This window comes from Propithecus coquereli, unplaced genomic scaffold (genome assembly GCF_000956105.1).
Source record: "Propithecus coquereli isolate 6110/MARCELLA unplaced genomic scaffold, Pcoq_1.0 Scaffold946, whole genome shotgun sequence".
Taxonomy (NCBI): Eukaryota; Metazoa; Chordata; class Mammalia; order Primates; family Indriidae; genus Propithecus; species Propithecus coquereli.
Window position 1 is genome coordinate 515,283 of NW_012155796.1, and position 27,409 is coordinate 542,691.

The window sequence follows — 27,409 nt, forward strand, 5'->3', positions numbered from 1 at the left end:
ACACAAGGCTGCCCCTGATAAATTGCCTGCTACGGACCAGTTCTGTGCAGGGGCTTTGCCTCCCTGAGGGTACTGGGACGGCTGGACCTACGTTATGGAAGAGCAAGCCAAGGCTCCCAACAGGGAGGGCCACCCAGGGCCAATGGGTTGTCTTTGAATGCTAGGGAACCCGAATCCCAGGCTACCATCATGGCTGCTGGGTCTCCCCCAGCCCAGCTGGGTGTCAGTGACAAAGTGGGGTGATTCTGGCAATCCTGCAGGGACCCCCAAGTTGGCAAGTCCAAAGTCTGCTGCTCCTTAGGCGTCCCTGTGTGCACTAATGCCACTGTTCGTGCAGTAGCCAGGTCTGCAGGTGCCCACTGTGTGCCCAGCACTGCGCAGAAAACATGGAGACTGGTCTCACCACCCAAACCCCTGTTGGTCTCCCTCCATTCCCATCTCCATCTCCCCTCCCTTCTCTGAGCCTGTCCACTCTCCCACTGCCCAGTAAGGGCAGATCTGGGCCCTGCCCAGCCTAAAAGATGTCCGTGGCCCTACTATATGCTTTGTGCCAGTCCCCAATTCTGGCCAGGATCACTGGTACCCAAGGGGCTTGTCACTATTTGGGTTCTCAGGCCACCTCTAGGGGCTGAGAGCCAGGTCTGAGGACAGGAGTGACACAATGGGCATTTCTGTGTCTCCCCTCACGTGCCTGACCGGACGAACCCCGGGCTGCTCCCATGACAGATGCTGAACCTCAGAGGCCTGGTGCCTGGGACCTGGGGGCTGGAGGCAGCCCCAGAGCAAACACTTGTGCCCTGGCATTTCCAGTGGCATAGACTAGTCTGGCAGAGCTCTCATACCAGCAGTGAGGGTACCGCTGGAGGGAGGGGTAGCAGCTGGGCCACTCAGGTGCCTCCCCACCCATCTGGAACCGTGGGCTCCCACAGCCAGGGGGGCCTGGCACACAGTACTGGATGAGAAATGTTCAGGATGTAGAACTGAGCATAGACCTGGATACAGAATGCTCCCACATCAAAGGCTACCATTCATCCAGTGCTTGTCCATGGTAAGTGTCCTGCCTACATGATCTTGTTTAAACTGGGACTGGAATGAGGGGCCTTGTGATAGCAGAAAAACTGTCCATATATCCAACCCCCGAGGACATACATAAATACCTACTGCATGCTTCCTGTGCCCTGGGCAGGGCCACTCTGCAGGCCTGGGAGGTCTGAGGCACATCCAGCTCTCTCACAGGGACAGGGAATGGGGATGGCCAAGGGACCCTGCAGGGATGTAGAACAGTACATGTGCAAGGGTTCTGTGGAACAAACCCCGAAACCAGACGGGAAATGCACAGAACTCCCAGAGCCAGGAGGAAGGTCCGAAGGACGGGTCCACCCTTGACTCTGGGGGACTCAGGCGTGGAGCAGCAGGGACATGAACTTCTGACTTCACACACTTCTGTTTCATCTCTCTCTTTTTAAAACAATGAATGCATATTATTAAAAAAAGGAAGAGATATTATTTTTGGCAAAGTTTCCAGCGAATTCAGTGCCAGGCCTTGGGGGAGGGGTTGGCAAGTCCTTCCACGTAGGTGGTTTCAGAGTCTGGAGAGCATTCATTCAACTCAACCAGGATCTGACCCTTTGAGCAACCTGCCAGCTACCCCGAGCCTCAGCAGTAAGAATTCATTCATTCATTCCACAAATGTTTGTTTAGGGTCTGTTGTGAGTCTCGGGGGCCTCTGCTAGCCCAGTCTTGGTGGTAAGTCTGGAACCATGGTTAGAGGCTGGGCTGGCAGTGGACGTGGTCAGGGTGGGGCGGGCAAGGACAAGCCACGTCGCACCGCCTGGTGTCTGCTGTGTGCCCCAACATCCCTGTCCTTGGCCCCTGTTACAGCATCACCCATGCCCACAGAAGCCCACCTCCCACCCCAAAACCAGGAAGCACCCAGGACGGGAATTATGGTCTCTACAAGAGACATTGACACGAAGCTGGTTACTGCCTTTTCAGCAAACGTAATTCCTTTTTATTACAAAATTAAAGGCTAGGACCAGTTTGCCAAAAGCCAAAAGAGCTGAAATGTGCTTTCCTAAGATATGCAGTGTCTGATAAAACGGATTTACTCATCTCCCTCTTGTTCCACCGTCATCTCCCTCAGCCAGCCTCTCCTCCATTCATTCCCCTTCCACTGGCACCGGAGCAACGGCCGTGAGCTTGGGAGCTTGGGAGCTTGGCCCTGGCCGACAGGCCCAGCACCCTGGATGTGGGGAGCATGCTTTTGTTTCCACCACACTGAGCCCCACTCCCGGGTTTTAAGCCCTTTTAGAACGACCTCAGGGATTCTCTTCCTTTCCCGAGATGCAAAGGCTGCCGTGGCCTCTGCTAAGCTGAGGGTGTCAGGAGGGGAAAGGCAGGAACAATAAAGGATTGAGCTCCGGGAGAAACAAGCTCATCCATCTGGAGACCCAGGAGCAGGCGCTTCCAGACGGAGTCGGCGGAGGGAGGCGGCCAGGGCAGAGAGCCGAGGACGAGTCCCTCACTGCCACACAAAAAGCAACTATTCAAAACCACCCAGGGAGTTCTCTCTTATTGAAAAGTCCTTGATTCTTCCCTTTCTGCAGCAGAACTCGTGAACAAGGGCCCCATCTTATTAATGGGGTGATGGAGGGGCCCGGGAGGGAGGGTCCTCCTGCTCGGGAAGGTGGCTGAGCCCGCCCCACGAGTCATTAGGAGCTGGTAACTAAGGTAACTCCAGAATCGGATTTTCTTCCCACTAATCTCTCTTTCTCTCCTTTTCTCTTTCTTTTTTTCTCTGCTGGTCAGATGCTACCTTCCTGGCTTAGAAGGGACTTGGGAGGGTGGTGGGGAAAGAGGGAGTAATGTGCATGTGTGTGCATGTGTGTGTGTGCATGTGTGTGTGCGCGTGTGTGTGCATGTGTGTACGTGTGTGCTGAATACTAAATACGTGTGTGTGCATGTGTGTACGTGTGTGCTGACCATGGTCTGGACGTTCTGATGGGGGTGGGGGCTGGTGGCTCATCTCAGGTATCTCTGCCCCTGCCCTCTCCCCACAGACACCCCTCCCCACCACCATGGCCTCCCTGTTCAAGGGCAAATCCATTCCCCTCACTCCCTCCTTGAGTAACAAAAGGCGAGATTGAGTTTCCTTTCACCTGCTCTGATTGAAGCCTCCGCTTTGGCATGTCTAGCAGAGGCTGCTTTGTTCTGGGGAAAACCAAAACGGGGTCTGTCCCAGAGCCTGCCAGGGTGGGCGACAGTGTGGGGGTCAGAAATAAATACAAAAAATAGCATTGTCCCATAGGCCTGTGCTGCCTAAACCTCCCTCCTGAAAGCCGAGGTCCAGGGAGGCACACCTACAAGGCTCTGCTCTGGGGAGACGGTTCAAATCCCAGCCAGGCCACCTGATGGCCATGTGGCCTGGGGCACATTCTTTCACTCTCTGAGCCTGCTTTTCTTGCCTTTCACAGTAACCTTAGAGGAGGTGCCTGTACCTGTACTAAGCCCCTGGCACAAAGTCAGTTCTCTGCCCCTGGTCACCTCCAGGGCTGAGAGGGCATGAACCACTTTTCCTTACCCACTTATCAGGGTGGGTAAGGGGCAGTTGGAGGGATAGTGACCCCAACTCTCCAGAGGCGGCCATGTCAAGGTTCAGAGCCTCTGAGTGGAGTTTCTGAGAAAGAGGCACACTACTTGCCCCTGGGACCTAAGGGTTCTCTGGGTGACAGGAAGAGGTGAGGTCCTGGACCCTGGGAGTACTTCGGGGTGGGCAGGAGCCCTGGAGGCCCATACTCGGTTCCGTGTGACACTGCACAGCCCTTTACCCTGAACATGGAGAGCCACAAGAGTTTCCCAAGGCTCTAGGTGGGCTTGGCCCACGCAGATGAGCCACCCTCACCTTCTGGGACGCTGATGTCTGATCCCTGGCTGTTCCCTTTGGAAGGGGTTTGACCTGGTCTGTGATCCCCTCAGGGGTGCGGCTATAGCATCTGGAGGCTTCCACTCCCCCCTCCCAGTGGGGACAGGGAGTTGCCGGCACGGTGAGTCATTCAGCTCAGACGCAGTGTGCATGGGGGAGGGGCTGGGCAGCTGCTGCCCTCCGTCTGGGCCCAAGGTGACAGGTCAGCCCCAGAGGCTGATTGGACAGTTAGGCTGGCGCCTGGCACCCACCCCAGGCAGCCTCTGGGTCATTCCCACTGCTCTAGGAACACCCCCCCACCCCCCAACTGCAGGGAGGATTGAGCCTGCTCAGGGTAGGGTGCTAGCTTAGGGCCTCGAAATCCCCAAGGAGTGGAGGCAGGGAGGTGGGGGTGCAGCCAGAGGTCAGGGGAAGGGGCAGGTACTGGAATGTGCAGTGGGGATGGAGTATCTGGAGCTGAGATGCAGCATGGTTTCCCCAGCTAGGCAAGCAGCGGGCCCCCTGTGGCCACAGCCTCCAACCCTGCCAGATTCTCTCTCTGCGTCCTTATCCCTCCGTCTCTCCTGCGTCTGCCCTCCTCCTCTCCTTCCTGCCAGTCGGGGTCTGAGCAAATGGACTGCAAATGGGAAAGTGCATTTTCATTTGCACCCACCTTCACTTCCCCAGCTCCTGGGGACTGACTTGTCCCATCCTGTCCAGCCATCTCTGTTCCCCTCCCCCAGAGAGGGCAGCCACAGCCACACCCATTACCAAAGATGGGCTGTGAGCTTCTCCAAGCCAGGGGTCAGGGGAGCTACAGTGACAGGGCCTTGCTGAGCTTGGCTTCTACCCTAATGGTTTTTAAGAGCACTTATTAGGTGTGTGACTACCCCAGTGAGAGCCCCTGTGCATGGAGGCGGTAGCCACCTCTGGACTCCCCACTCCCGTTCTTCACTCCAAATTGCCTCAGTCTCCCTTGTCACAAAACCTGCCTTCCCAGGGGTAGAGGAGGTCCTAGGCAGGGTTTTCCCACGGACAGACACCTGGGTACCAGGAAAATACCACCTCGGAAGTAACACTGATGACAGGGGCCACCCTCCCCCAAGCTCCTACTGTGTGCAGGGTGCTGGGTTGGGCCTGTTACGGCCCAGGGCATGTGCATCAATAGCAACAGCGAGGACAGCCTGTGCTCGCAGCACTGAGCACTCTGCAGATATTTTGGTACTGAAAACTCCCACCAAGCTAAACCATTCTCCAGAGGGAGAAGACTGAGACTCAGAGGGGCCCACAGCAGGTCCCTTGTATGGGGCCTGGGTTGCCTGGGTCTGGATGGTCTCTCTACTTAGCTGCAGCACCTCAGAGCCACCCTCTGCAAGCTCAGAGGAGCAGGTCCTCAGCCATCTCAAGCCCCTGGCTTCTCCCTAACTCCCGCTGGTCCTTGGAGTCCTCTGTCCCTCCTTCACCAGCAGACAGGCAGGGACCACCCATGTGGTGGATGGTCCGCCCAGCCTGACCACAGCAGCCAGCAGCAGGGAAAACAGGCTCCTCAGCTGCCCCCCACCCGGCCAGCCGCTTCACCCAGCCCTGAACCAGGAACTGGGCTTGCTGCCAGCCGGCACCCCACCCCCAGCCCAACCCTCAGAGCCCGCCAGATGTGGGAGGAGGCAGTGGTCTCCTGGTACCTCACTCCGGCAAGGCATGCTCCCCCAGCCCAGGCCGCCTCCTCCTCTCAACCTCCCCCCACACTGTCGGGGGAGAGGCCCAACCTTTTCACTGTGGCTTGTCCCGACTGGCCCAAGCCCAGGCCCCCCAGCCTACCTCCCTGAGCTGCAGCCCTCCAGCTCACACCACCACCAGCATCCGGGGCATGTGAAGCCACCTGCCCCCTTGAGTGTGAATGGTGGCTGGTGCTGCCTCCCTGCTTCTAGGGGCAGAGCAGGGGGTGCCCCGTCCCTTGGCCGGGGCAGGGTCTCTGTGCCTGCCTCACACTTCCCAGGCAGGATCACTGAGGCTGAAATTTCAATTAGGGAAGAGAAATAATTACTCTAGGGCTCCAGGCCTACTCAAGTGGTGACAGGTCTCAGCTTCCCTGGAGGAGGAGGGGGTGGCCGCAGACCCCACAGCCAGGCTGGGCCCAAACACGGCCCTGGGCCCTTGCCCACGGTCAGCCTCGTAACCCCCACTTCATCCTTCTGCTAAAATGAGGCACCCTCAGGACTGCTCCAAGGTAGGAGCAGATTGGGGGGCTTGAGAAAAGGTGGAGGCTCCTGGCAGAAGGGGCTGGGGAGTAAGCCTCAGCTGGCTGACAAAATTGAATTAAATTAAATTTAACCATTCAGTCACTGCTTGTCCCTGTGGTGAACCTGGAGGCTGCCAGGCCCCCACCAGTATGGGGGTGGGGACCCCGAGAGCAGGCTGGAGCAGGCTCTGGCCTCCTTCGGGAGGATTCCAGCACAGCCCTCAGGGAGGGAACGGCAAAGGTTGAGCCCTGGAGGGTGCCCGGGAGGCCTGCTCTGGCCCTCAGGAAGAGGGTGCCTGGATGGAGCCTCCCCTCTGGGCCTCAGGGCCATCTCCTGCCAGACAAGGGCACAGGTGGGTGTCTCTGGGCTCCCTGACACCCTCCTCTATCTCCTCAAGAAGGCTTCAAACAGCAAGCCTTAGCTAGGTTCCCTCATCTCTAGAAATGTCCCATCCTCAATCTAAAAATGTCTATTTTCTGAGAATAACCCATTTCTTCCCCAGACATACTTCATTTTAATCCAGAAATCCCCCAGCTCCAGAATGTTCTATCTCCAGAAATGCTCCATCTTATCTCCAGAAATATCTCCTCTCATCTTCACACATAATCCATCTCCAGAAATGCCAGTGCTCTATAAAGGCTCCATCCTAACTCCAAGAATGTGTTCTGTTTCCAGAAATGCCACATCCCATCTCCAGAGATGTTGCATTTCAGCTCCAAAAATATCTCTTCTTCAGAAGTGCCCTATTTTATTTGCAGAAATACTCCAGCATCATCTTCAAAAACACTCCACTTCCCGAGGTACTACAGTTTATCTTCAGAAAAATTCCATTTCCAGAAATGTTCCATCTCTACCAAGATTCAGAATCCAGAAAAGCCTCATCTCTACTCCAATAAATGCCCTCTCCCATCTCATGGTCTTATTTCATCTTTAGAAATGCCTCTCCTCCAGAAATGCTTTCCACCTCATCTCTGGAAACATCCTTATCCCGTCTCCAGAAATGCCATGTCTCATTCTCTAAAGACATTCCATTTCTGGAAATGTTCCAGCTCATGTCTAGAAATGCCCATGGTATCTCCAGAAAGGTCTCCCCATCTGGCCAAGATGCTGCAGAAACTCAGACCCAATTCCTTCAGGATCTCCTGGGGAGAGGCTGAGCAGTGACTGGGTCTCCATCTCCCTTGTCCCTCTGCTCCTGGGGACTCTCAGCCATCTGCTGGGCCTGCTTTTGTCCCAGGAGCAAGGACAAAGTCAAGAGCTGGGCTGGCAGGTGCCAGATACCTGGGAGGGAGGAGCACAAGTGATCAGGGCCTGGGATGGCGGGGGGCCATGAGAGGAGCCTGGGCTGGGAAGGAATGAACCAGCATGGAGGCATCAGGTGGGGCCTCGGCACAGCTCCCCCAAGACACACCCTAGCCCTCCACTGGCCCAAGCATGCATACATCACCCAGTCAACACCTGCACAGCCTAGAAACGCCCACCCCCATCCCTCAGAGTCATATGCAACCCACACTCACCACATGGAAATCTACACTCAATGTTTACAACCCCACCCACACTACTGCACACAACATACACAGATGCACACACACAACACAGATATACACACAAGTCTACTGTCACACATAGCACTCCCACACACACTATCATCGTCACCCACGTTCCCCAGGTCTCTCATGGGCTAAGTTCTAGGGACACCTAGGGGCAGAAGCCCTGTCAACCCCTCCAGCAAGTCTGCGTTGGCAAGATGGAGCAGTCTCAGTAAGTGCTGGCTGCAGACTGGGCAGATTCACGGCCCCAGCACTTTGTACTTAGAAAGGACCACAGAAGAGAGGCAGGCACACACTGGGCCTACTAATTGGGCGCTAATTACCTACTAAGGATGTGCTCGCTCCCTCCTGGAGCAGCCCAGGCCACTCTGGACCACTTCTGAATGATAAAAAGTTCCTCTTTGGGTGGAAATGAAACCTTGCTATGTCACCTCTGTCCACATAACCAGGTTCTCTGGAGGTGCAAAGCCTGTGTCCTGTTGAGATTTCAAACTGAGATTCTCTCCTCCCTGCTCCATGTCAAGGGTACAGCTGTTCTTAGGGAATGGGGCCTGGAGATAGCCCAGTGCAGGGTGAGCCACTGTCGGCACACACAGACATACAAACATGCAGGCACAAAGGCGTGCCCCCGTGCGTGTCCAAGGAGCGCGTGTGCAGACACATGGGCAGGCACGTAACACACCTACACACGATGAACTGCACACAAGGAAGGGAGATGTGCCAGCGCCCTGGTGCGCACCAAGCCTGTCCCTGACACCTCTGTGGGTAGAAATTCTCAGAGCTTCTAGGTGGGAGGCTCTGTCTCCATGATCTCCATTCCCAACGGCACTGGTTAGCTCTGGTCTGCTCCCACGGGAGGATAATTACCATTTATTAAGCCTCCCAATTTAGAATCAGCCTCAATTAACTGGAACCACCCAAGTCCCCCTTTTCTGATCCTTTGGGGCCAAGGGCAGTTGTGCACAGAGCTTGAACACGCCCTTCAATTCACCCTCAGGGTGGGCCCCTTTGTCCAACATCCTCCAACTAGCCAGCTCTGGCCCAGAAACAGGGCTTCAACATCTGTCCCCACCTTCTCAATCCCTCCTGGTCTTGAACGCTCATTTTCTCTCTGCCTAGACTGAGATCCTCACCCCGAATGTGAGAGAAAAAAAAATCAAATAGTAGAACATGAATCTGAAGGAACATGTGGTCCCAGGATCCAAGATGGCCAGGCCTCGGTGTTGGGTGGTGAGCTGGGCCCCCATGTCTCCCAGCTCCCAGGAGCAGCCAGGACTCCTGGAGAGGCTTCTGCATTGGTATTCTCTGTCCCTCACAACCCAAATTACACTGGCTCTCCTGGGACCCTTTTATCGCACGTTGTCGCTTCAGCAAAAGGTTATGTACGAGAACATCGAAATCCCTCCCGCATATTAACTAAAAGAGCATTTTTAAAAATGCACAGGAGAAAGAAGCTCACCTAAGAGCTGATTCTTCCAGTGTCTTAGATCAGAACGAGCACTGGACTAGGAGTCAGGAGCAGGAGTCCTTGTCAGAGTCCTGCCCTTACTGGGACCCAGGGCACGTCACTTCACCTCTCTGAGCTTCAGTTTTCTCATTTGCTGAAAATGAGAATAAAAGCGCCCACGATGGGGCTCTATCAGGGATGCTGAGGGTCATCTGAATGACTGGAATGAATGAATCATGTAGAGAACAAGCAGAAGCTGATTGGTGTTAGTATTCAGGCTCTGCCAACCAAGTATTTAACAGGCAAGGAGAAGACGGTATTATTCCCCAAGCATGCTATGTCCTTTCACGCCTCCTTATCTGTCCCCAGGCAGTTACCCCACCTGGAGCCTTTTTTTTTTGGCCTGGAGAATTCTTGGAAACACCTTCAAGACCCAGTTTGGAATCAGTTCCTCAGTTTTGACATTTACTAGATGAGCTTCAAAGATGAAATCTGCCTCAGATCAGCAAAAGTCAGGGTGCCAGGATGGCAACCCCGGTCTAAGCAGAGTGGCCAGTTCAACTCAGTGCCTGGGCCCAGCCGGCACATGATTGGAGTTGCAGGGAACTAGGCGGCTCCGCCCCTCTCGGCTCTGCCTGTAGGGCCCTGCAGGCGTGTGGCCCCGAACTGTCAACCTGCTGATTTTTTAAAGGAAAGCGAAAAGATTTGTACGTGAAATCTGATGTTATTTTTAAAACCTTGGGCTGGCCAACAGCAGCCACTGCGGGCATCACCAATGGACAATCTCTGGCCTGAGTGCTTGAGCCCTGGCCTCCACATGGAAGACAGGAGGTCTGCTCAAAGGAGGCGGCAGGCCCTGCATGGGGCAGGAGAGAGTGACAGTCTTCCAGGCAGGGCCAAGGGTACAGGCACAAGCAGAGACTGGGCAAAAGGACCACACAAGGCAGGTTTTAACAGCGAGGAGGCGGCTGGCCACCAGGCAGCAGTGGCCTTTGTGCCTCTGTGTGCTGTCCGGTCAAATGGGGATGATAACAGAGCTCAGTTCCACAGGTGATGAGAGGAACGTGGAAACCCCCCAGCCTGGGAATGGGCTCAGTGGGGATCTGCAGGATGAACAAGGGAGGAAGGGTTCTCAAAAGTTAGGTCCCTTCATTGTCAGGGTTTGCCCTCCTCATCCAATCACACTGCTAAGGCTGCAAGAAACCAAGGGAGAACCCAAGCCCCTTACAGATGAAGAGATGCCCAGAGAGGGGCATCACCTGCCTGGCATCACACAGCAGGTGAGTAAGCGAATGGCAGAGTCAGCACGGCAGTGACCTCGATCCTGCCGCAGACAGAAGGCCTCAAGCATGGGGAGTGTCACGTGGTGCTGGGACAGTCTGCCCTGCTCAAACCCACTCCCCATTTCAGGCCTGTGGCCTGCCTGGGACTCTGCAAACAGACAGCCTCTCTCTGAGTGCCTTCCCCCACCCCCGAGAAATACCAGCATGGCCCTGGGTTCATTCCCAGCCTAGCTTCTTACTAGCCTGTGGGACCTCGAACTGCAGTTGCCAGACCTTTCCAAGCCTCAGTTCCTCAGTTTCTTCATCTGTAAAGTGGAGATGGCAGGAACCTTTCATGGGCAAGGAGGGTTTGAAGACTGGAAATAACGAAGTGCCAGGGCCTGGCACCCAGGAGGCCTTGCCAAGAGGAAGCTCAGAACAAGATGGTTCCAGATATTCTATCATTCTTGCTCCTCCCTCCCCCAGCAATCCTCCCCAGCCCTCTCCTGGGCCCTTCCTAAGGCTCTGGGTGCTGTTCCTCCCTCTCTACACAGAGCTTTTTTTTAGGGAATTATAATCTGCTGGGCTTTAATTATTGGTCCCTGAAGACCACCACCTCCTTCCCTAGCTGAGTCTTAACCATCCCTCCTGGGGCTCAGCTGATGGGGCTACACAGGGCTGGGCCCAGCTGCTCTGAGCTCCAGTGGGAGCTCAGGGAGCAGAGCAAGCCCTCGCTTCCCCATACCAGCGCTCAGTAGGGAGGGAGGCAATGCCAGGAAGGAGACACTTTTGTCCGGCCCACACCCCACCCGTTAGAACCAGAGGATTCCTGAGTTCTTGGGGAGGAAACTGAGAGGCCTAGAAAGGAGAACTGGCAGGTCACACGGCCCCACCCAGGTCCTCTCCTGACCTTCCCGGGGCCTCTCTCCTCTTTGGCCCCATGGACGCCCACCTCTGCACCTGTGCTCCAGCCGCGCTCCCTGCCTGGAGTGCCCTTCTTTCCCCACTGCCTTCAGGACAAAACCCTTCAAGCAGTCAAGGCCCCACACTCCTTTTCAGCCTCGGCTCTGGCCTCAGCCTCCCATTGCTCCCACCTGCTCTCAGTCCAGGCCCCAGGCCTCCGGGCGTGCCATGTCCTACAGCCCTTCCCCCTTCAGACTGGCCCATGTCCCTCAGGATGCCCCGGGCAGGGCCTCCTGGCCAGACCCAGGGGGCTGTCAACAGGTGTTGCAGAAGGGCTAAAGGACTAAAGATGCCACCTGTAAAGGCAGGTGTGGATGTTGTGCAGGAGGGCTGGGCTGCGCCGTGAGCCCTGAGCACAGGGTCAGGTTAACCTGGCTCCGTGTGGTCCCAACGCCCTGTGTGTGTGACCCCTCTGCCCCCACATCCTCACCTCTTAGAAGGCTGGTACCATACCTGGCACCCTGGCAGTTCCCAGGGCCCTACAGAGCCTGCCACCTGCCCTGCTGCCTCGGAAGGCCTCTCTCTTGGCCACTTGGGGCTCCGGCCCAAAGCCCAGGCTGTGAATCAGGCCCAGTCAGACCCTGTAGCCCTATAGCAGGGGGCACCAGCAAAGCTTCTCCCTCGGCCTCTGCTCCATGCTGCCCTTGGAAAGGCCTGCTCTAGCTCCTCTGCCTGCCTTCCTGGGCCTCAACCCCTTAGTCCTGGTGACGGCACCTCATCTGACACCCCAGTCCTGCCGGGGCCTTCCTGGCCTGGACTCAGGCAAGGGAGCGCCCCTCTGGGAGCCCCAGCTTCAACAGCCCTGCCCTACATGTGCTGCAGGACTGTCAGAGCGACCACTGGGTAAAAGCAATGAAGTCAGGAAGCTGCAAACTGGTGGCCCTGGGTCCGAATCTGGCTTGTGGGTGGGTTGCTGAATGAGGTGACAACATACACAAACCAGGAGACGTCAGGTAAATACCTGAATCCCGGTTCCTGAGAAAGTAGGTGATGGCCACTGTGGGCTGTATGTATCCCTGTGGGGGCCAGGCCAGGCGGCCTCCAAACCCTTGTCAGCAGTGCCCACCTGGCTCTACGGGGGCTTAGGGGTGGGTGGCTACCCGCTGCATTATGCAAATATGAGTTCATCTTTGGATCAGTCCTCCAAGGTAACACGTTTGTATTTTAAGCAGGGCCTTCGATGCTCTGACCCTCGGCAGTGACAAATGGAGGCATTTCAGGCCCTGGGAAAGGAAAGAAGGGGATATTTAGAAGCAAGGCCACAGAACTGCTTCTAAGAGGTAGTAACTTACAGGGATGGCCTGGGGCAGGCAGGGTTTCTGCCTGCTTCAGTGCAAAGGGTTTTTTCTGGGATGAGTGGCCACGTGGCTGCCTCTCTCCCAGCTCCACCCTCGGAGAAGAGGTGGATGCTGACTTTTCCCGTCCTATCTGCCCCTCTGATTCCTCATGACACTATTTCTGGCTCCCAAACCCTCCCCTTGGTCAAGCTCCTCCCAAGAACATAGGACCCACTCTAGCACGAACATCCCTCCCTTTTCCCAGACTCGCTACCTTTGATAACAGAGCCTCAGGTGGGTCCAATGATCATCTTAGCCCCCTAGAGGCTCATACCGAGATGACAGTCACCTGAACCCCAGACTGAAGGATTACAACATGTCTCCCTCCCCAGAAGCCAGCAAACCCAAGGGCCTGCTGTAGCTACACACAGGTACCCTGAAGGGACGGATGGCACAAATGGGCCCCTCTGTGCGTCCAGGTGCTGCCAGGCACTTGAACAAACTTAGCCTGGTTTTCCTTACTCTGCTGACAGTCCTCTCAGGAAAAACCTATGATTCTCCCTGTACAAAGGGGAAACTGAGGTTCTGAGAAACAGAAAAAGCCCTTGCTTGTAGCCAGCGACCCTGCTGGCTCTGGGTGTGGCTGACCTACAACGGGGCTCCTCCTCTCTGAGAAGCTGGGCCCAGGCACACAGAGGTGGCAACTGAGCAGGAGGGAGTGGGGAGGAGCAGGCAGCAGGCCAGGCCCCGCGGTGCCCAGGTCAATCGGTCCACCAGTGCCATCTACCACTCTTAGGAACGCAGCAACACTTGATGCTGGGTGGAAGCCCAGGGCCACCTGGTTTATTATTACCATTCCTTTCTACCACCGCATAGGGCTGACTAGGGGTCAGATAACCAGGCAAGGCACAGCGTGACCAAGCCCCAGCTCTTTCCAACAAGGCTTGGCACACGTACCCAGGAGTATGGGTGCAGCATCCAGCAGGCCTCAGGGGCACCTGTGGCTGGTCTGCCGCGGAGTCATCAGACAGCTTGGGGGAATAGCTGGGGCAGGGAGAGGCAGGCCCTGTCTAGGTTGGCGAAGGTGACATGAGTCACACCAAGGTGGCCCTGGACTGGTGAGTCACCCAGCTCCCCACAAGTGGGCACCACAGTCCTGTGCAGCTTGGACCTCAGAAAGGAACAACCTCAGAGGTGCCACAGAGGAGAAGCCCTTGTCCTTGGGGGGGCCCAGCTTCCCAGGGGTCCTGCAGAGGAAGGGGCTCATGGGGGGTACCTGGGGGCAGCAGGGAGCTACAAAGGGCATCTGGGCCTTGAGGTCAGAGGACTGGGTTCAGTCTGGGGTTCCCATCTTCTGGCTGCATGACCTCAAGCATGTCACTTCTCTGTAAAACCGGAATCACAAATGCTGACTTGCAGGATCTGTGCAAACAAAAGGCCCAGTGGCTGGCATGAGTGGGATCCCTGGGACTGGGGTGGTCCCACCAGCTCCTGGGACCTCAGAGAACAGCACCTGGGGGAAGTCCTTAAAATCCAAAGGAAAAGCACGAATCTGACTTGAGCACATGCCCCTAAACACTTCACCACTGCCTCCTCCCGAAGCTTCTACTCCCCTCCGTGAGCTGGAGCTACACCAGGCTATGCCCTGCTGTGGGACTTTACCCCACTCTGCATCCTCTGGTCTCAGCCCATCCTCTCTCTGGCTGGGGGATGTGTGCAGGAATGGCTCAATCAGGATATAATCGTTTTTAATTAACGTGCGGATCATTTCACAGGCTGATCTCCTTGGAGACCAGAGGAAGACAGTCTTTTAAGATTTTCTTTTGCCTCCCCCACTCCACCCCTCCCAGTTGAAGGCCGTCTCCTGCTTCACCCACCCTAGCCACAACCTTGAGAGCAGTACAAAAGCCTGATGCCTGGATCCCTCTTGGGGCCATTAGGAGGAAAGTGTATGTACACACACGCACACATGCGAGCGCCCAAGCCCTGGGGCATATTCCCCTCCCCCTGAAATGCACAAATGAGATCAAAGACTCACAGACATACACACACACCAACAGACAGGGCACACACAGGGGGACACACACACACAGAAGTATGCAAGCACAACATGTGCCCAAGCTGGAAGGCACATACAGACCCCTTAAGAAATATACAAACAGGATTAGAGGCACACAGATGTGCACACACACACACACACACAGACATACCACAAAAACAGAGACACCCACAGATGAACACACATACAGACACACCACACGTACACACACAGAGACACACACAGATGTGCACATGCCCCTGGGGATGCGCCCAAGCACAGAGACACACCACAGAAATGTCCAAATACCCACACTCACGACAGGGCTTCTCTTAACCTCCATGGCTGGCATGCTGGCAGGGGGAGGAACCGACAGTCCCTGTCCTCTGACGAGGAGTCAGAGCCATAATTACCTTGCCCGCACAAAGCCTCCAACTTGGGGGTACCCTGCTACCTGCCTGATCCAATGAACAGAGAAGCCACCCCTGACAAGTCCTGCCTCCCTGACACCACTGGTCTGGGTCCTTCTGACTGGAGCCTCCCACCCCTGGCCCCCAAACAGCTGTCCCAATCGGCCCTGCAGAGCCCACCCAGGGTGTCCAGCACGAACCAGCCCGACGCCCCCACTGGGGTCACGGTCCCCAGCCACTCCCCGGGGTGCCCAGTGAGGCCTGAGGGTGGTGGCTGCTCTCTTCTTTATTTTACACAAACCCCTTCTCTCCTTTCCTTTTTCCTCCCTCCTTTTCTTCCTTCCGACCTCCCTTCTCACTTTTCTTTCTCTCCTACCCTCTCTGCTTCCACCGTCTTCCTTCCTTCCCACTTCCCCTCCTCCCCAGGGGGATCTCCTGGGGTCAATTTCGGGCCAGAGGGGGAGTTAAGACCCTGTCCTCCCATTCCTTCACGCCACATTCCAGTGCCAACACCTGCCCCTGGGTCCCGAATGGATCCAGGTCTAGGTCTCTGGACAAACTGAGGCACAGGTCAGGGGCACAACCACTGTGGTCCCCAGAGTTCTCCAGTCCCACCCCTCTCACCGCAGCTGCTTAGGATCCTCAGCTTTTCCTTCTGGAGGATGGGATGGCAAAGAGGGAGGGGAGCTGTGAGGAGGGGCAACAGGAAGCCCATGGCCAGCCAGATCCCATGGACATGCCCAGTGCGGGTGACACAGGAGGGCTGAAGAGCCTTTCCAGTGGGTGGCGCCATCGGCAAGCTTGCCCTCTCGGTCCCCCCATCTGTGAAATGGTCAAGGCTAGCCTTAAGGACCTCCAGGGACCCTTCCCAGGCACAAAAACCAAAAGGGCAGTAGCCAGTTCTTGGCTGCTGTGTGACCTTAGGATTCACTGCCCCTGTCTGGGCTCTGGTTTCCTCTTCTGTCAAAGGCGGGCGGTCAGACAGGTGAGTCATTGCCAAGGCTCCTTTTGGCTCTGGTGGAAGGTTCTAGATGGTGGTGAAGGAAAGAGAACAGTGCCCCACTTATCCAGGGAAAACTAGAGAAGCCTGTTTCTCCCACTGCAGGCGCGTCGGAGCCTTCAGCATCAGAACGTCATTTTGAGGAAATCATCTCAAACATCAAGAAAAGCTCTCTACACAAGATACATCCACTACGTCATTCGTCAGGAACATCCAGAATGCTGAACAAAAGGGGAATATTAAGCAAATTATGGCACATCCACTTGATTGGAAAAGCCTGAAGACATTAACCCTGGTGTTTATGAGGAGTTGGTTACAAAACAGGAAAAGGCTGGCGTTATCACCCAGCAAAGAAAGCAGGATATACATCTTAATATAGACAACGACACCAAAGTCTTTAGAAAACAAACCAACCACCACGTCAAAAAAGACTGGGAAGAACTACATCAAAATAGGAACATTGTCAGACCCCCTAAGATTGTCAAGAACCTTTTTTATTTTTCTATTTTTCAGATTTTCTGTGAACCTTATTTTAAAAAGGCATATTTGAAAAAGGTGTTTTTTTTTTTTTTAAAACAAAAACAAAAATGACTTGGAGGCCTCCAATTGAGAAACTTTCCCCTTTCATTCATTCATTCACTATGGATTCATTCAATCCTGTGTTTGTCCAGCCAAACACAGGGCACTGTCAGTGTCTGCCATGTGCCAGGCTCTGGGGGCTCTAAAATAGGAAGAAAAGGGTTCTTGCAAATGAACTCACAGTCTGGGGAAGGGAAGGAAGCCCCACAAATAACTCTCCACTAAAGGGCTTGTGCCCTAACAGGCCTGGGGCATGAGCAGCAATGAATCCTGCTGGTTTAGGTCCTGCATCCTGAGTCCGTTGGCAGCAGCCAGCATCTCACAGTCCCACCTACAGGTCAGAAACTCACCCTTAGGGCCAGGCCTTCAGCTGGGTGGAGAAGTTCGGGTTGGGGGTAGGGCAAAGGTTTGGGCAGAACCAGCCGGCTCAGGAGCCTCCCCAACCTGGGCAAAGGGCTCCCCCTTCCCTCCAGACTCCCCTTCCAGTGTCTGGTGGCCCTGGCTTGTAACCCCTCTTCCCTCCCGGCCACAAGGCCACTGCCTGGCTGTGTGGCCCACTCTGGGCTCTGATTTCTGCCTCCCCCAAAGTCCCTGAACAAGGCCCCACCCAGCCTGGTCCTGTCTGGGCTGCGAAGGGGGAGTACAAGGCCTAGAATCTGCTAGCTCCTGTCAGCCAGTGTCAGGCTGTTAGCAAGTCAGAGGGTCCAACAACGTGTCCCTGCTGTGTGGGGCCTGACAGATTTCTGGGGGAGGGTTAACTCCTTCTATTCCTGGACCAAGAGACAGAACAGCCTGAAAACTGTCCGGTCCCCCTTCCCTCTCAAAAGGTGCCTCCCCTCTCCCCCAGGATCCTCTCTTTAAGAAGGGACATGAAATGCTTTCACGTGCCTGGGCTGCCAGCTCGGGGTCTCTGAGCCTAGCTCTCTGGCCCAGGAAGAGGAAGGGGAGGAGGCACCTTTATCGCCCTGGGCTCCTCGCCTGGGAATCCAATTAAGGCTGATTTTCATGGACTCTCCACCCCCAGGCCCCGTCCAGCCCTTCACCTCTTCCACATTCCCCTCTTCCCCATCCCCCCCACCAAGGAGCAAAAGAATCGGGGGCTTCGAGTGCCCGGAAGCTTCTGACCCAGCAGCCCCCTTCGGAGTGAGCCCCCCCCGTCAGAACTGCGGTCCCCAGAAATTTTCTGTGCTCCCACTCCCTTCCTATGGCCCCAGCGGGAAACGAAGAAGTTCCCACCGCTTTCCTCCCCACTCCTTTTTCCCTCCCCCGGCCCTTGAGGGAGGGGGCGAGGGGTCCGGATCTCCGGGTCACCGGAGCGGTGTCTGCCATGCAGGAGACAAACACTTCGTCACACAAGCACATCACCCTCGGGATCACCTCCTTCAGTCCGCATTGTACAGGAGGGGAGGAGGCTGAGGCTACAGGGGCCCTCGACGTGCCTGAAGTCACCAGCCAATCACCAAGCCCAAGAGGGGCTAGAATCCATGACCCCCGGCCGCGAACCCAAGCTTCTCTCTTCTGCGCGCACACTCCCAGGCCCCTCCCGGCCCCGGCGCCATCCCAAGTCAACGTCTCTAACCCAAACAAGCCCTTCCCCCGAGAGCCCCCTCCCCCTGCCCGGGTCAGCAGCCCCTGGAGAGACTGAGCTACGACCCCTTCCCCCGCACAGCAGAGGCGCGAGATTTCATTGTCAGCCTAGCCACTCGACCGTGCGTGAGACCGGGGCTCAGGGCAGGGGGGCTCCCGGGCAGGCTCCGGTACGGGGAGTGGGGAGGGGTCTCCAGGGGAAGTGTTTGAAGCTGCTCCTGCAGCTCCGTCCAGATCCGGAAGCCGCTGGAGGAGGGAGGAAGGCGGGGGTGGGGAGAGCGCGACCTTAAGCGCTCGCGGGCGGCGAGGAGGGGCTGCGCCGGCCGGAGGAAGCGCCTGGAGGCGTCAGGGGCGCCGAGTCCCTCCGGAGGCCGCGCTCCCGGGAAGTTTCGCATCGGTTGCCCGGAGCAGGATCGGGCGCACTGACGGCCCTCCCCGGCCCGACCAGCTTCGGAGCGCAGATTGCGAACTTGAACAGAACTCCTTTCCTCTCCGGCATCCCTCAGTCCGCGGCCACCAGCCCCGCCATCTCGGCCCCATACCTTCCGCCAGGGCCACTGTCGCCAACACCGTTCACCAATGCATTGTGGAGGGAAAGGGAGGGGGGAATCCCCATTACAAACAAACTGCGGCCAAAAAAGGAAAAAAAAAAAGAAAAGAAAAACAGAAAGAAAAGAAAAGGAAAGAAATTCCTTCTCCTAAGACCGATTCCCTCAACCGGCGTGGAAAACCCCCAAACAGGCAAATCCGCAACTCCAGCCAAGATCACGGCGCGGCGGGAGGGGTGCCCGTGGCGGGCGGCGACCTCCGCCGGCAGCTCAGGGTTCGGGGCAGGTCTGAGCGCGGCGGCGGGCTGGGGGCTCGGGGAGCCCTCCCGCCCGGAGCGGCCCGCCGAAGACACAAAGCTCCGCCACCAACAATACCTGCGGACTCCTCCTGGGTCTCCCGGGCGCCGGCGCTGAGCGTCTCGCCGTCTCCCTGTCTCCGCCGTCTCTCTCCTCCTCTCTCGCGCGCTCTCCCCCTCGCCTCTTCCAGAACGCGGCGGCCAGATGAGATCCTTGGGAGAAAAAAATGTGAGCGCTCGCACGATTCCTTTCTCTCGCCAGCCGCTCGCGGCGGCCCCGAGCTCGCTCCTCTCCCTCGCGCTCTCGCGCGCGCCGCGCCTCTCGCGCCCCGCGTTTCCTTCTCAGCAGTCCTTGCGAGCGCCCTCAGTAGCCATTATTCACGGGCCGCCGGGGGACAGGAGGTAATTAGAGACGGCCCGGTGGCCGCATCCACTCGGCAAGCGCGATGCGGGCGCGGGGCGCGCGCGGGGAGGGGCGCGCGACGAGGGGGCTTGGCTGCGCGCAGCCCGCGCCCCAGACGCGGGGGAGGGGAGAAGGAGGGGGCAGGGAGGGAGGAGGCGGGGGAGGAGTGGTGAGCTCGTGAAGGGAACGGGAGGAGGGGGCGCCGGGGAGACGCTCCCGCGGCTCTCACGGCGGGGGCTCGGGGTCACCGGCTGCGAGGCTCCGAGGCGCTGAGGGACTGGGGGGTGTGAGTGCGAATGTTTGTGTGTCTGTATGTGTGTGTGTGTGTGTGTGTGTGTGTGTGTGTGCGCGCGCACGCGCGCGCGGGCGTGTATGTGTCAAAGATAGAGAAGGGGAGGGAGGGAACGCTTTAATATTTTTCCAGTGACTTACAAGCCTGCGGGTGAGATCTTGGCTGTGCGTTTAGGTCCGTGTGTTGTATCAATGTGGCTGTATATTTCTGGTCTGTCCTAGGAGTGAATGTCACGGGGCTCGTGGGGGGGTGGTCTGGATACAAGCTTGTGAATGTGTTTCTGGGTCTCGGCGGGACTGAGTGATGCGGTGCCTGCGAGGGGTTGTGTGTCTGCGTGCGATTGTTTATAGGACTATGTGACTGCGCGAGGTACTACGTGGGTGGGATTGTGCCTATGTGGGGTTGAGTGTTCGCAGGGACGTTGTGTGTCCGTGTGGATCTGTTTGTGAGTGAGCTTGCGGTTGCGTGGGGATGTGGGTCTGCGCATGTAGGGGGCAGTGCGCCTGTGCGGGGCTTTGGGTTGGTGAGAGGCTGTGGTGGGTGTCTGCAGGCTGCCGTGTGTGTGGCTGCGTTCTGCGTGGGGTCTAAGGCCTGGCGGGTGGGGGCTAGCCCTCGAGGCTTGGGGATCGCACCGCGGCAGAAGAGCTGCTTAAGGCGCGAACAGGCGGCGCTGGGGTCGGGGCGCAGCGCGACGTGTAGTAGCGAGGGGGTGGGGCGGGGAGAGAAGGCGGAGAAGAGAGGGCCTTCATCCCCCGCCTCCCCTCGCCGCATCAGAGACGCAGCTTGGAGATCCTGCCACTTCCCGGCCCCGCGGTCCTAAAGGCAGAGTTTAGGGCCCCTGCCCGACGGGGAGAGACGCCTACGGGCGGGGGTTGGGGGGCAGCAATAACTGAGACTCAGAGATCCTGGGGCAACCCAGAAGCATGCGGGCCGGGGGATGGGGGGAGGCTCTGCCCGGAGAGGCGGGTCGCGGCCCGGCGACTGCCAAGAACTAGGCCAAGACAAAGAAGAGCGGGACGGGGGCCTTGGGGCCAGACCGCACCTCCAGGTTCGCCCCGCGACCGAGGGGCGGCCTGCCGGCGCGCTAAAAGTGGCCCAAGAGCCTGGCAGCGGTAGCGCGGACCCTCTTCGTCGTATTCCCAGGAGCCACTCCAGAGCCCCGGGGGCACGTAATTACTTGCCCCGAGGCGTGGCGGCGGTAAGAGGGGTTCTGAGCGCAGCTGGTGGGCGCCAAGCCGAGCCATGGAGCTGACTGAGCGCTCTGCTGGCCCGCCCCGCTCCAGGACGCTCGCCACCCACGCAGCCATTCATTCACTCAGCCATCCATCGGTCTCTCCATCCACCCACCTTTCTATCCATCCACGTGTCCATCCATCTACCCGATTTACGGCGCCAGGGATCACGCAGATGTGTCAGATCTGGCTCGTCCCACTTTTTCCCACTGGCCAGTAAGTCTATCCATCTCACTCTCCTTGGCCCCCACCTCCACTTCCTCCTACTAAAGGCTCCTCTCTGCTCTGACAGGAACGCACCCCACGACCTCCATCACGCTTGGGTTTTGTGGCTCAGTGATCTCTCCACCCCCCCTCCCCATCTACTAACCCCCGTACCCTGCCCCTACTAAAGTATCCATACATCCTACACCCCACCCCCACCCATAATTACGTGCCAGGTGGGCATGAGTGCCTTCTGTCTGGCCTTCCCTGAAGCCTGGTGGGGCCTCCTTGGAGAGGGTGGGCAGCAGGCAGCACATACCCACCACACTGCTTGGGTGCCTTCCTCAGCCCAGCCCCTCTGGCCTGGGGGTGGAGGGCTGGAAGAGGCACATGACACCATTGTTGTGCCTCCAGGTCCCTGGCTGAGGGCTGTGAAGGGTCTGATGGCACAGAGGCCACCAGGACGCCAGTGGCCTGAAGAGTCACTCTCAAACCTATTATTGGTACTATGTCAACAGAGAAAGTAAAAAATCAGATTCCTGGGCTCTAGCCCAGACTTAATCAATCCAATTACCCAGAGTCTTTGCACAGTCTTCTTCTGCCTAGGAATCTGCATTTTCACAGCCAGATTTAGGAACCACCAGCATCTTACAGCCTTCCCAGACCCCTTTGCGCTGCTGCCCAGAACTGGCCCCATCCACAGCTATCTGAAGAGCAGGCCTCTCTACCAGAAATGAATCCCTGAGGTTCTAGACAGTCCCAGTTCCTGGGGCTGTGGTCTCCCATATTTAAAATATGAACCTTAGTCTCTATCTTCAATTATCTGCCTGGGAACTAGGGTTACTAGTCCAGAAGCTGCTGGGTGAACCAGGAGACACCCACTGCAAAGGACCACAAACCCTTGTCACGGCTGACTCCTGACCCATACATATCCTCCGCCCCAGACTGTCCCTCTCACATCCTGACTCAGCCACCTCCTCCATGCAGCCAACCACAAGGCCAAGACTGGCAGAGGGTGTGTGAGGGTAGCATGTGCTCCCTTCTCCAGGAGAGTAGGGACATGCTTCCCTCCCCTCCCTGGTTTCTGAGTGATCAGAAGAAGGAAAAGTCCTCCCAGTGGCTGATGAGATCCCTGATCAGGCACCCCCCCCAGCCACCCGCCACCTCTTGACTTCATGTCCCACCCTGTCAACTCCACTCACTATGTTGCTATCTTGCTGTTCCTTGAATTCACTCTCATCTCAGGGCCTTTGCACTTGCTGGTCCCACTGCCTGGACTGCTCTTCCCCACCTTCTAATGTGCCATATAATTTACCTACTTATGTATTTTGTAGGTATTTTTGTCTTTTTGCTCCTTGGTGTATCCTCTATACCTGGAATGGTGCCTGGTACACATTCCTTAAGTATTTGTTGAATGAATGAAGGAGTGAATGAATGAAAGAATGAGGCTGAACCAAGCCCTCCTCCTGTGAGCCTGACTTAGCGCAGGGTTCCTCTTTTTTGAACCAACAGCTCCCTTGGAGAACATGGGGGTGGGGATGAAGAACATTAGCACCAGGATAGGTCCTGTGACCCACCCGAGCTTGCTCAGTCAGTGCCCTTCATGGATTCTGGACTGGGATGGGGTGGTGGTGGGGTGGCTTGTCCCAAAAAGCATCAGAGCCCTTCACCTGTTCCAGGGGCCTCTCTTCTTCCTCAGCCCATGGGGGTCTCCATGGAGTTCCTAGGGGCAGGTCCCAAAACAGTGGGGCAAAGGGGTCCAGATTCAGGAGGGCTGCCATTCACATTTGCCAAAGGGAGATGGCAACCCCTTCCTGACCAGGGCCCTTCCACAAGTATGATCACGGAGATCACACAAAAGCACCCCAAGGCCAGGATCTGCCTATCCCTGAGGAGAACCCCAGGCTCACAGCCTGCAAAGAACTTGCCAAGAACACACAGCAACACGATCTGATCCCACCTGACTCTCAGTTTCAAGATAGGCCTTGCTCACCTCTGCCTAGCACAGTGCCTGGCACAAGGTAGGTGCAGCAGCTCAGTATGTACCAAATGAATGAATGGAGCGGCAACTTCAGATTCAAACCTAAGTCTGCATGGCCCATGAACCCTCGGCTTATTCCATCAGACCCTACAGGTAAGATTCCATTGAATCATGGTGGCAGCACCCAGCACTGACTCCATTAATGTTGAGGGAACGACCAGCAGAGGAGGCTGTCTGGCTAGCAGCCTTCCCACTCCCCTGGGATCTGACTCCGCCTTCCATCAAGTGAGTCCTGCCCCAGGGAAGATGGGATCCAACCTTGCTTGGCTGGCAGTAGAGTTCTGTGGGCCAGGGTGGGGGTGCTCACAGGTCATAGAGGGTCCAGTGCTTCCTGGTTAGGTGTGGCTGTGGTCAGGAGAGCCTGGGTCTGGACAGGTCAGATCTTTTGTTTGCCTAACACCATCTGAATAGCTGCTTTCATGCAAAGCATGTGTCCAGACACCATTCCAGGTTAAATAATAAACAGGAGCTAGGGAGGGAGGCTGGAGGGGCAGGGTAGGCAGTGGGCTGAGGGCTCCCAGCAGGAGCCTGGGGGCAACCAAGGCAATAGGGGCAACCAAGGACAAGGCTCACTGACAGGCTGCCAGGGACAGGGTTAGCCAGGGGCCCCCTAGGTGGGAACAAGGGGAAGCCAGGGAAGCCCACCAGGCCAGGCAGGTACTGCTGAGTCCCAGAAGTCACATTAAGCTCAGCCCTGGTCTGGTAAACCCCAGACTGGAAGCCTGTGGGCCTGGGGTCAGAGACGGGGCCGGGTTTTAACATTATTCCACACATTTACTGAACAGTGGGGCAGCAATTTCAAATCTCTTTGTATCTTCCCCTTCTCACTGGTCACCCTCCACATTTCAGAGATGGGGCCACTGAGGTCCAGACAATTAACTTGCCCAAGGTCACACAACTTGAAGGTTGACAGAAGGATTCATGCACTGGGCTGGGACATATTTATTGAGCACCTCCTATGTTCCATTCCATGTGTTGACGATTCAGAGATAAGAAGAAGACAAAGATTTCGTTCTAGTCTCAAGACAGACAAGAGTGATATAATGTATTATGTTAGGTGAGGCATGCTGTAGAAAAACAAATAAAGCCGGGGAAGGGGGCTGGGAGCACCTAGGGAGGGGCTGTGTCTTTACACTGGGTGGTCAGCACTTAGACTTGAGAACATTAGAGAACAGACCTGAAAGACTAGCGAGGCATGCAGGTATCTGGGGGCAGAGCTGTGCAGGCCTAAGGAATAGCAAGTGCAAAGGCCCTGAGGCAGCATCCCAGCTGGAATTTTCAAAGAATGGCCAAGAGGCTGGTGTTGCTGGAGTGGAGTGAGCAATGGGAGTGGGAAGAAAAGAGATGGGAGAGGGTTGGGGCAGGGGCTACCCTGCCCCGCAGGGCCTTGCACACCATTGTAAGGACTCTGGCTCTCACAGTGGATGAAATGAGTTTCTGCAGTGTTCTGAGCAGAGGAGGGACATGCTCTCCCTTAGGTCCTCACAGTTACCCCCCAGCTGCTGTGAAGGGAACAGACTCGGGGCCAGGGCAGGAGCAGGGAGGCTGGTGGGGCGGCCCTGCACTAGTCCAGGTGTACAGTGGTGGAGTTAATGAGACAGGGTCAGATTCTGGGTTTATTTGGAAGGCAGGGCTAACAGGATCCACTTGGCCTGCGCAACTATCAAGAAAGATGGGTAGCGCTGCTGGGATCCGCCATTCAAGCCCATGGGTTTGGGGCACAACACCCTGCCCCCACCCCCAAACCTAGGGCTGGTGGGAGAACAAATGCCTCAGGAAGGAACCTCCCCCTCTGTTCTTCCTCAGCTCTACCATGCTCCCTCTGACATGTTAACGGCCTTCATGCCCATCTGGTAGCTTAAAAAACTGCTGAAGAGGTCCCATTTTTAGTGACTGTATCAGGAGCTGCAGCCCACCTGGGTCAGCAAGGGGTGACCTTCTCCAGCCACCTTCCCACATTCCCAGCCTCAATATCCCCTTTTTATGAACATGTTGATCCCAGCTGCTGGCCCTGCTGGCCCCATGGATCCAGTTTTGTCTCCCAGACCAAATGAGCACATCTACCCTACAAATCTCTCCTCTGGTATATGTTTATGGAGCCCACTATGTGCCAGGCATTTTTAGGGGTGCTGGCAGCAGTGAACAAAACAGACATCCCTGCCTTCCGGGGCTGGAGTGGTCATTAAACAACTACAGCTCTGTTCCTTTTTCTCCCCATCAAAACCCTCTAACGCTTAGCACTTCCTGAGCGAGCTGGGGCTACCATGTGCAACTGAGAGCAAAACACTGGAGAAAATGCTTTTCTTTGAAACCAAAGAGCTCGATATTTTAGCTGATGGGGTGGTGGGGGAGCCATCAGGATTGTAAATATTCAAGTTCTCTTAAGTTTCTGGAATATTTTCAAATAGTTTAGGTTGCCCTCAGTCTACCCTCCCCAAATCTCAGGATGGAGGCTGATCTGGGATCCTATGTGGGTTCTGGCCCAGTGCCAGCAAGAGGGCTGCTTTGGCGTCCCGGGGCGGGGGGGGGCGCATCTCAGTCTCTACCCTGGGTAAGACCAGGTCTTTTTCCGCCTGCCTTTCATCTGGGCGACCTTTGATCTCTGTCTGTGGTTTCCCCTGCCATCTGTCTGTCTGTCCATTCTTCCTTACTGGACTGTGGGAAGCCACCAGATGAGGTCGGCACAGCTTCGGGCTCACACAGGGCAGAGTCTGAGTCTAGCTCCCCTTGACCCGCCCTCTGTGTGCTCTGCTCACTGGATACGGCCCAGGAAGGACCTCGCCTGCAGCCTGCGACCACACTGCTGCGCCCGCTGCGGTCTCCTTCTCCTGAGTGACCCAGGCCAGGGCAGCCTTGCCAGTCTCTTGCCACCTCCCCCGGCAGGGGCACTCACCTTCCTTTCTCAGCACCCGCCTCTGGGTGAGGCAGACGCAGCTGGCCCTGCAGGAGGAAGGCCTGGGGTTCAGAGGGCCCCACTGGGGGAGGAGGCTGGCTGGGGGGAGTAGGGAAAAGAGAGGAGGGCTGCCTGGGGGAGGAGGGGAAAGCAGAGGAAGGAGAGAAGAATGAAAGGCAGGGGAGAGGGGAGAAGGCTGACAGAGCCACAGGTGGGCGCTAGAGGGACCCTGAGGAGAGACTCAAGAGAGGGGGTCTCCTCTCAGCCTCCCGTGGGAAGTGCTACCCCTGCTCGCTAGCTCCTGGCCACGACGAAGGCCACCTGCTCCTGGTCCATCAGCCTGGCCAGGACTCTCTGCCATGGGCCTGCTTGGCATCCTGCAGGGTCCACAGGTGCCTTCTTCCCCCTGCCCTTTGTGGTGCCGGGGCTCAAACCCACCCCTTGGCCAAGGAGCCACTAAGGGGCTGGGACGGAGGTGTGGCCAAGGCCTAACCGGCCCTCTGCGCCATATACACAGATCTCCCATCCCTGCTACAGCTGACCCTTAGCCACAGCAGTGGCCACATTCTGACCCTTGACCCCAGCCAGTCGCAGAGTGATTCCTCCCCGACCCCAGCCACAGACTGACCTCTGACCCAGGCCCAGTCTGAGTGAGCCCTGACACCAGTGGAGCCCCACTGTGGAGATCATCCCACCAGGCCACCTGGGACCACAGGGGTGGGGTGGAGGGAGAGGCCAGGAGGGGCCCAGCTCAGGGCCTTCCTACCCCTGGGGTGAGCGGCACCATTAACCCTGCAAGTGCCCCACACTGAGGCTGCAGAGTCCAGCAGCGCCAGGCCGGAGGCTGGCTGGGGGCCAGGGCCGCAGCAGCCCCTCAGCCCCGCCCCAGACCAGACCCACTCGCAGAACACACCCAACACAGAGGTCACCCAGAATCAGACAGACCCACACACACACCTGCATGAACAATCAGCCCCAAGACCCCCTGTGCAAATGTACACGCGGACACATATGTGCAAATGACAGAACCATACACTCATACAGACTCCAAACAGACGTGCACATGAACAGACCCCACCTCTGCCCCTGCACGGGGCTCTGGGGATAGCTAGCTGCCCCTTCTCACCTGGATACACAGGCCCTCCAGCCCCAGGTGCCCAAGCATGGGAATGACAACCCACCTCTCCTGAGAGGAGCCCAGGAAACCCAGGAGAGCACTTGAGACTACGACGCCAGGCCCAAGTCT

At 56.9% G+C, this 27,409-nt stretch overlaps 1 protein-coding gene across 1 annotated transcript in view; it reads right to left on the reverse strand.

Annotated features, from left to right (window-relative positions):
- Nucleotides 1-27,409, reverse strand: part of RAI1 (retinoic acid induced 1) — a 119,561-nt gene that overhangs the window by 60,627 nt on the left and 31,525 nt on the right. Inside the window, exon 2 of the mRNA XM_012664975.1 lies at nt 19,178-19,311. The gene's annotated coding sequence lies outside the window, so the exon portion shown is untranslated. The remainder of the gene's footprint in view (nt 1-19,177; nt 19,312-27,409) is intronic.